The sequence below is a fragment of the Pongo pygmaeus genome, chromosome X (assembly GCF_028885625.2).
Source record: "Pongo pygmaeus isolate AG05252 chromosome X, NHGRI_mPonPyg2-v2.0_pri, whole genome shotgun sequence".
NCBI classification, from domain to species: Eukaryota; Metazoa; Chordata; class Mammalia; order Primates; family Hominidae; genus Pongo; species Pongo pygmaeus.
In genome coordinates this window covers 132848827-132857884 of record NC_072396.2, presented here as the reverse complement: position 1 = coordinate 132857884, position 9058 = coordinate 132848827, and the positions used below count along the sequence as shown (strand labels likewise).

The window sequence follows — 9058 nt, the reverse complement described above, 5'->3', positions numbered from 1 at the left end:
CCTTTCAACCTTATTGGAAATTAAAAACTAAGCTACTTGTGAGGAAAATCTGTTTCACCTGAAATAATATCAAAAAAATTCATCTCAATCAAATTGATTGCATTAGTATTTGCCATGGTTGAAAGAAACACTAGGAGTGTATGATAAATCCATCTTAAGTAAACTAAGTTTCTGAGCAATTGCTTCTGATCAACTAGACTAATAAGACCAACATATTTGGATAGCACATGGTAGTTTTCAAATTATTTTAGCATCTATTATCTTAATTGAACTAAAAAGTTGGTGACTCAGGCAAGGAAGGTATTGCTGTTTCCATTTTGTGGTGAAGGGGATGAAGATTCATAGGCGTCTCCTATGGTAAAGGCCTTGTTTTAGTTGTCATTCTCATTTAGTTGTCATTCTAGTACAAATTTGCCCTGTATAACATAGTTATTCTAGGACAAATTTGCCCTGTGTAATGGTCACAAGATGGGTTATACTTAAGGGAACTACTCATTCTCTTAGGCAAATATACTCTGGTGGGTTTATCCCACAGTTTGTCAACTGGGACTATATATGCTTGGATATTTTTTTTTCATTGAGATAACAAAACACTTTTATTTATTTATTTTTTTTTTAATTTCAATTGTTTTGGGGTTTCAAGTGTTGTTTGGTTGCATGGAAAAGTTCGTTAATGGTGATTTCTGAGACTTTGGTGCAACCATCATCCAAGCAGTGTATACTGTGCCCAATGTGTAGTCTTTTATTCCTCATCCTCCTCCCATCCTTCCCCCCAAGTACCCAAAGTTCATTGTATCATTCTGATGCCTTTGCATCCTCATAGGTTAGCTTCTGCTTATAATTGATAACATACTGTATTAGTCAGGGTTCTCTAGAGGGACAGAATTAATTATATATATACATATATATTCCTATTATATATATACATGTATATGTGTGTATATATATAGTGGATTTTATTAAGTGTTAACTTACACCATCACAAGGTCACACAGTAGGCTGACTGCAAGCTGAGGAGCAAGGAGAGCTAGTCCGAGTCCCAAAACTGAAGAACTTGGAGTCCAATGTTTAAGGGCAGGAAGCATCCAGCATGGGAGAAAGATGTAGTCTGGGAGGCTAAACCTGTCTCCAGCTTCACATTTTTCTGCCCGCTTTATATTCACTGGCAACTGATTAGATGGTGCCCACCCAATTAAGGGTGGGTCTGCCTTTTCCAGCCCACTGACTCAAATGTTAATCTCCTTTGGCAACACCCTCACAGACACACTCAGGATCAATATTGCATCCTTCAATCCAATCAAGTTGATATTCAGTATTAACCATCACAAGTCCACCCCTTGTCAACTTGAACCCATAAACATCTCCTGAGATCATACATAATCTTCAAATAAAGACAATAATAAGGTCATAATTATGCCTAACATAATACAACTATCCTTCGTACAACCAGAAACATCCCAATCCCCAACCCAAATACTGCTACATGAAGTTAACAATATTTAAATGGTGATATGAAGTCAATAAATCTTATGTCACATGATAAAGGAAAAGGAAATAAAATGAAGATATTTTCTTACTACAAGTGTATACATGCACAAACATGTTTTTAACAAAAGGAGGAAATACTCGTGACAATTACAGTCCTTGTTTCTGCAGCTGGTCACTCAATTGTAGCTGGTATTGAAGATTACCTTCTTCTCCTCTCCATTCTGTATTCCCTTTGCCTTCAGCAAGCACCTCAGCAGGTCGTGGTTTTCTTTCTGGTGGAGTGACCCAAACCTTCATTCCTGAAGGGTCTGGGTCATTTGTAGTCCTGCCTGGATTGGGCTGTTGTAGTTTCCCATTGACCTTAATCACAGAGCATGGTAATAATAAGAGACGCCCTAATGGGTCTCCTGTATTCCATGCATACTCTTCCTTACCTGTGTTGTGGAGTAGTAGACTGATTTCATCTTGATAGTCTGGGTCAATCACCCCAGCCAACACTGTAACTCTCATCTTAGCCTGCTGAGTTAAAGGTAGGAGGAGCCCAAAGTGTGCAGGTGGCAATCTTAATTTCCAGTTTAATGGAATTGTTGTTGTGTCTCCTGGTGGCAGCATTCCTCCCTCTGGAAATAAGACCTCTAGGCCAGCAGAACATAATGTTGTGGGAACAGGAAGCAAAAATTTTTCTAGTGGATCACTAGGTGTGATGGTAAGTGGTGCCACTTCCACTTCCACCTCCTGATTCCTGGACCCGTGAATAATGGCTATGGGAGAAACAGTACCATATAGTGGACGCTGATTTAGAGCATACACGGCCTTCTGGAGAACTTTGCCATAGCCCTGCAAATTATTATCACCTTGTTGGTGTTGTAATTGTGACTTCAAAAGGCCATTCCACTGTTCTATCAATCCAGCTGCTTCAGAGTGATGGGGAACATGGTAAGACCAGTGAATTCCATGAGCGTGAGCCCACTGCCACACTTCTTTATCCATAAAGTGAGTGCCTTGATCAGAGGCAATGCTGCGTGGAAAGCTTGATGGTGAATAAGGCATTCTGTGAGTCCACAGATGGTAGTCTTGGCGGAAGCATTGCGTGTAGGATAGGCAAACCCATATCTGGAGTAAGTGTCTATTCCAGTGAGGACAAATGTCTGCCCTTTCCATGATGAAAGAGGTCCAATATAATCAACCTGCCACCAGGTAGCTGGCTGATCACCCCAAAGAATGGTGCCACATCGAGGGCTCAGTGTTGGTCTCTGCTACTGGCAAATTGGGCATTCAACAGTGGCCATAGCCAGGTCAGCCTTGGTGAGTGAAAGTTCATGTTGCTGAGCCCATGCATAACCTCCATCCCTGCCACCATGGCTACTTTGTTCATGGGCCCATTGGATGATGATAGGGGTGGCTGGGGAAAGAGGCTGAGTGGTGTCCCCAGAACGGGTCATCCTATCCACTTGATTATTAAAATCCTCATCTGCTGAGGTCACCTGTTGGTGAGCACTCACATGGGATACAAATACCTTCACAGTTTTTGACCACTCAGAGAGGTCCATCCACATACCTCTTCCCCATATTTATTTGTCACTAATTTTCTAATCAGGCTTTTTCCAAGTCCCTGACCATCCAGCCAAACGATTGGCTACAGCCCATGAATCAGTGTATAATCGCACATCTGGTCATTTCTCCTCCCATGCAAAGTGCACAACTAGGTGCATTGCTTGAAGTTCTGCCCACTGGGAAGATTTCCCTTCACCAATGTCCTTCAGGGATGTCCTGGAAAGGGGCTGTAGTGCTGCAGCTGTCCACTTTTGGGTGATGCCTGCATATCGTGCAGAACCATCTGTGAACCAGGCCCTAGTCTTCTCTTCCTCTGTCAACTGATCATAGGGAACTCCCCATGAGGCCATTGGTGCAGGCTGGGGGAGAGAAGGCAGGGTGGCAGGAGTGCAGATCATGGGCATTTGAGCCACTTCCTCATGTAACTTACTTGTGCTTTCAGGACCTGCTCAAGGCCTATCACATATATACCACTTCCGTTTGATGATGGAATGCTGCTGTACATGCCCCACATTATGGCTAGATGGGTCAAAAAGCACCCAGTTCATGACAGGCAGTTCAGGTCACATGGTGACTTGACCCATAGACACACGTTCAGTTTCCACCAAAGCCCAGTAACAGGCTAAGAGTTGCCTCTCAAAAGAAGAGTAGTTATCTGCAGAAGATGGCTGGGCCTTGCTCCAAAATCCTAGAGGCCTCTGCTGTGATTCACCTATGGGGGCCTGCCAAGGGCTCCAAATGGCATCCCTATCTGCCACTGACACCTCAAGCACCATTGGATCTGCTAGGTCATATGGCCCAAGTAGGAGAGTAGCTTGCACAGCACTCTGGACCTGTTGCAGAGCCTTCTCCTGTTGTAGACACCATCCAAAACTGGCAGCCTTTCGGAACACTCAATAAATGGCCCAGAGTAAGACACTCAAACAAGGAATGTGTTGCCTCTAAAATCCAAATAGGCCCACTAGACGTGCCTCTTTCTTGGTTGTAGGAGGGGCCAAATGCAGCAACTTATCCTTCACCTTAGAAGGTATATCTCGACAGGCCCCACACCACTGGACTCCTAGAAACTTTACCGAGGTAGAAGGTCCTGAATTTTAGTTAAATTTATTTCTTATCCTCTGGCACAGAAATGTCTCACCAAAAAGTCCAGAGTGTTTGCTACATCTTGCTCACTGGATCCCATCAGCATAATGTCATCAGTGTAATGGAGCAGTGTGATATCTCGTGAAAGCAAAAAGCAATCAAGATCTCTCCAAATGAGATTATGACACAAATTCAGAGAATTGATAAACCCCTGAGGTTAGACAGCAAAGGTAGACTGACTTGTCTGACTATTCAGCTGGCCTTGCCAGCTGAAGGTAAATTGCTTCTGATGGGCATTATGGACAGGAATGGAGAAAAAGGCATTTGCCAAGTCAGCAGGTATCAGATGTGTTAATTTGCTTAAGCAATGAAACCACATCTGGTATAGTAGCTGCAATTGCAGTCACCACTTGGTTGAGCTTACAATAATCCACTGTCATCCTCCAGGATCTATCTGTCTTCTGCACAGGCCAAATGGGAGAGTTGAACAGGGATGGGGTGTGAATCACCACCCCTGCATCTTTCAAGTCCCTAATGGTGGCACTAATCTCTGCAATCCCTCCAGGGATGCGATATTCCTTTTGATTTACTAGTTTTCTAGATAGAGGCAGCTCTCATGGCTTCCATTTGGCCTTTCCCACTATAATAACCCTCACCCTACCAGTCAGGGAGCCAACGTGGGGGTTTTGCCAGCTACTGAGTATGTCTATGCCAATTATGCATTCTGGCACTGGAGAAATGACCACAGGATGAGTCCAGGGACCCACTGTAAGTTGGACCTGAGCTAAAACTCCATTAATTATATGACCTCCATAAGCCCTTATTTAACTGGAGGACCACAATGACGTTTTGGGTCCCCTGGAATCAATGTCAGCTTAGAGCCACTGTTCGGTAGTCCCCAAAATTTCTTTCCACACTTGCATATATTTATATTTCCCTTCTTGCATATTATCGATTGCATATTATCATTTCCCTTCCCCCAATGCACAGTTACCCTCACAAAAGGCTGGAGGGCTCCTCGGGGAAGGATGGGAGAAAGATTCACTGCATAAATTGTCAGTAATGTAGTGGGGTCCTTCCTCAAGGGGACCTGGGCTCCCCTTCATTCAGGAGGTTCTGTGTCTGTAAACTGGCTCATGTCTGGAAATGGATTGGAGGGCCATGAATCTCTGTTTCTGTAATTCATATTAGTCATGTGTCCATTCGGCCTAGAAGTTTTCTGTTTGTGTAAATTAAATAGGAATGCAGTAGGCTTCCTATCAATTTCATTTCTAGGAACACCATGATTGATTAGCCAGTGCCAGAGCTCTACAGGAGTCTGACTATTCTGATTGCTGTTTTGCTTCTGCTGTCCATTATGGTAGCTATGCCCACCTTGCCTTTGATGGTTGAGTGGCACCACTTGGCCCCTGCCACCTCGGGCTCCAATTATTCCCATTGTATTTAAATTTTGTAGTTGAGTGACTGCAGTTCTCACCATTATATCTGACATACAGAGAAGAGCACTTACATGGCTCTTCAAAGATGCAGGTGCTGCTCTCACAAATCCACTTTGCAAGGCATTCGTCAAGGGTATATCTTCTGGACCCTCCCAGCTGGGATGAGTAGATCTAAAGTGACTAATCCACTCCACAATGCCAGTCTCCCTCAGCCTTTGGATCCCTTCCTCTACATTAACCCAAGGGAGATCAGGCATTTCCAGCTCACTTGCAGTGGGCCATCTTTTAATCCATATTTCAGCTAACCAAGCAAATAAACTATCAGAACCTTTTTTAACTCCCTGAGTTGCAACATTAAAAGCAGAGTCCCTACTTAGTGGGCCCAAATAAATAAATTCACCCTTATCCAATTCTATGTTCCCTCCACCATTATCCCATACCCTTAATATCCATCCCCATGCCTGTTCTCCAGATTGCTGTTTATATATATTAGAGAACTCAAACAGTTCTTTTCTAGTGTATTGCACTTCCTCATGGATCACATTCTCAACCTCACCTCTAGGGGCTCACTGGGACTTTAGTTATAGGTCTAGAAGCAAACAGAGGTGTTCCGGGTGGCTCCTGAGGAGAATCAACATTATCTTGTCTGGCAACTGCCTCAGGGGAGGCCATCACTGTTGCCTCAGGCAGTGCAGGGTTTATCTCCTCAGACCAATGTGGAAAGGCTGATGGCAGCATGGTTCAGGGAGGGGATATCGCCACTACTGTGGGTAGGGGAGCTGTTCCTTCTGGCCAAAAAAGGTTTATCAGAGTTTACAAACTCAGTGTCCCCAGCTTCATCAGGTCTTCCCACATGTCCCCATTCCAAGTTGCAAGGTCCCATTTTTTCCAGTCATTGCCCTCACCTTTCATTGCAGGTTAGCCATTCACATGTAAGAGCTTGTTTCTGTTTTTCCATAATTTCAGCTCTTTCTCTACAGGAAATAAGACTCTTACTCTAGGCAATCTTAGCAGATTTGAGGCTCAGTATCTGCTTCTGAAGCTGGGAGACAGAGTTCCTGAGTTCATCATCTTCTTTCATTGCTTTTTTCACTGAACTTAGGAGCAACCAACCAGCTTCATTATGTTCCTTGGTTCTCCACATATGGTCAAAGGTATTATGTATAGAGTCACTAAACTCCTTGCCACTCACAAGCAGTGAATCAGAAGTGTCAAATGCATTTATTTTGCATAACTCTCTAAACAGTCTCCTGCATGTACTATCAGTGTTCTCCCTATTATTAGAAGTAGAGTCCTTAGCATTTTTGGGTCCAATCATAGTAAGCAGCCAACTCTAGAAATCCCCAAACTCGTGAAAGAACTCCATCCTTAATATTCTGTTCCTTAGTCTGTGTTTTCTTTTTTTTTATTTTTATTATTTTATTTTATTATTATTATACTTTAAGTTTTAGGGTACATGTGCACAATGTGCAGGTTTGTTACATATGTATACATGTGCCATGCTGGTGCGCTGCACCCATTAACTCGTCATTTAGCATTAGGTATATCTCCTAAAGCTATCCCTCCCCCCTCCCCCCACCCCACAACAGTCCTCAGAGTGTGATGTTCCCCTTCCTGTGTCCATGTGTTCTCATTGTTCAATTCCCACCTGTGAGAGAGAATACGCGGTGTTTGGTTTTTTGTTCTTGTGATAGTTTACTGAGAATGATGATTTCCAGTTTCATCCATGTCCCTACAAAGGACATGAACTCATCACTTTTTATGGCTGCATAGTATTCCATGGTGTATATGTGCCACATTTTCTTAATCCAGTCTATCATTGTTGGACATTTGGGTTGGTTCCAAGTCTTTGCTATTGTGAATAGTGCCGCAATAAACATACGTGTGCATGTGTCTTGATAGCAGCATGATTTCTAGTCCTTTGGGTATATACCCAGTAATGGGATGGCTGGGTCAAACGGTATTTCTAGTTCTAGATCCCTGAGGAATCGCCACACTGACTTCCACAAGGGTTGAACTAGTTTACAGTCCCACCAACAGTGTAAAAGTGTTCCTATTTCTCCACATCCTCTCCAGCACCTGTTGTTTCCTGACTTTTTAATGATTGCCATTCTAACTGGTGTGAGATGGTATCTCATTGTGCTTTTGATTTGCATTTCTCTGATGGCCAATGATGGTGAGCATTTTTTCATGTGTCTTTTGGCTGCATAAATGTCTTCTTTTGAGAAATGTCTGTTCATATCCTTCGCCCATTTTTTGATGGGGTTGTTTATTTTTTTCTTGTAAATTTGTTGGAGTTCATTGTAGATTCTGGATATTAGCCCTTTGTCAGATGAGTAGGTTGCGAAAATTTTCTCCCATTTTATAGGTTGCCTGTTCACTCTGATGGTAGTTTCTTTTGCTGTGCAAAAGCTCTTGAGTTTAATTAGATCCCATTTGTCAATTTTGGCTTTTGTTGCCATTGCTTTTGGTGTTTTAGACATGAAGTCCTTGCCCATGCCTATGTCCTGAATGGTAATGCCTAGGTTTTCTTCTAGGGTTTTTATGGTTTTAGGTCTAACGTTTAAGTCTTTAATCCCTCTTCAATTGATTTTTGTATAAGGTGTAAGGAAGGGATCCAGTTTCAGCTTTCTCCATATGGCTAGCCAGTTTTCCCAGCACCATTTATTAAATAGGGAATCCTTTCCTCATTGCTTGTTTTTCTCAGGTTTGTCAAAGATCAGATAGTTGTAGATATGTGGCGTTATTTCTGAGGGCTCTGTTCTGTTCCATTGATCTATATCTCTGTTTTGGTACCAGTACCATGCTGTTTTGGTTACTGTAGCCTTGTAGAATGGTTTGAAGTCAGGTAGCATGATGCCTCCAGCTTTGTTCTTTTGGCTTAGTCTGTGTTTTCTTAGAAGGACAGAACTAATAAGATGTGTATGTTTGTATAGTTGTACTAGTGATATATATATATATACACACACACACACATATATCTTTGTATATCTATATAGATAGATATAGATATAGATATAGGGGAGTTTGTTAGGTATTAACTTACACAATCACAAGGTCCCACAATGAGCTGTCTGCAAGCTGAAGAGCAAGGAGAGCTAGTCCAAGTCCCAAAACTTAAGAACTTGGAGTCCAATGTTCAAAGGCAGGAAACATCCAGGATGGGAGAAAGATGTAGGCTGGAAGGCTAGGCCTATCTCTCACTTCACATTTTTCTGCCTGCTTTATATTCACTGGCGACTGATTAAATGGTGCACACTTGATTAAGGGTGGGTCTGCCTTCTCCAGCCCACTGACACAAATGTTAATCTCCTTTGGCAACACCCTCACAGACACACCCAGGATCAATATTGTGTCCTTCAATCCAATCAAGTTGACAGTCAGTATTAACCATCACACATACAATGCTTGGTTTTCCATTCCTGAGTTACTTCACTTAGAATAATGGTCTCCACCTTCATCCAGGTTGCTGCAAATGCTATTCTTTCATTCCT

The 9058-nt window shown here is 42.6% G+C and overlaps 1 pseudogene; it reads right to left on the bottom strand.

Moving 5' to 3' along the window:
- Positions 1–1635: 1635 nt before the first annotated feature.
- LOC134739025 (uncharacterized) lies at positions 1636–6522 on the bottom strand (annotated as a pseudogene).
- Positions 6523–9058: the final 2536 nt, after the last annotated feature.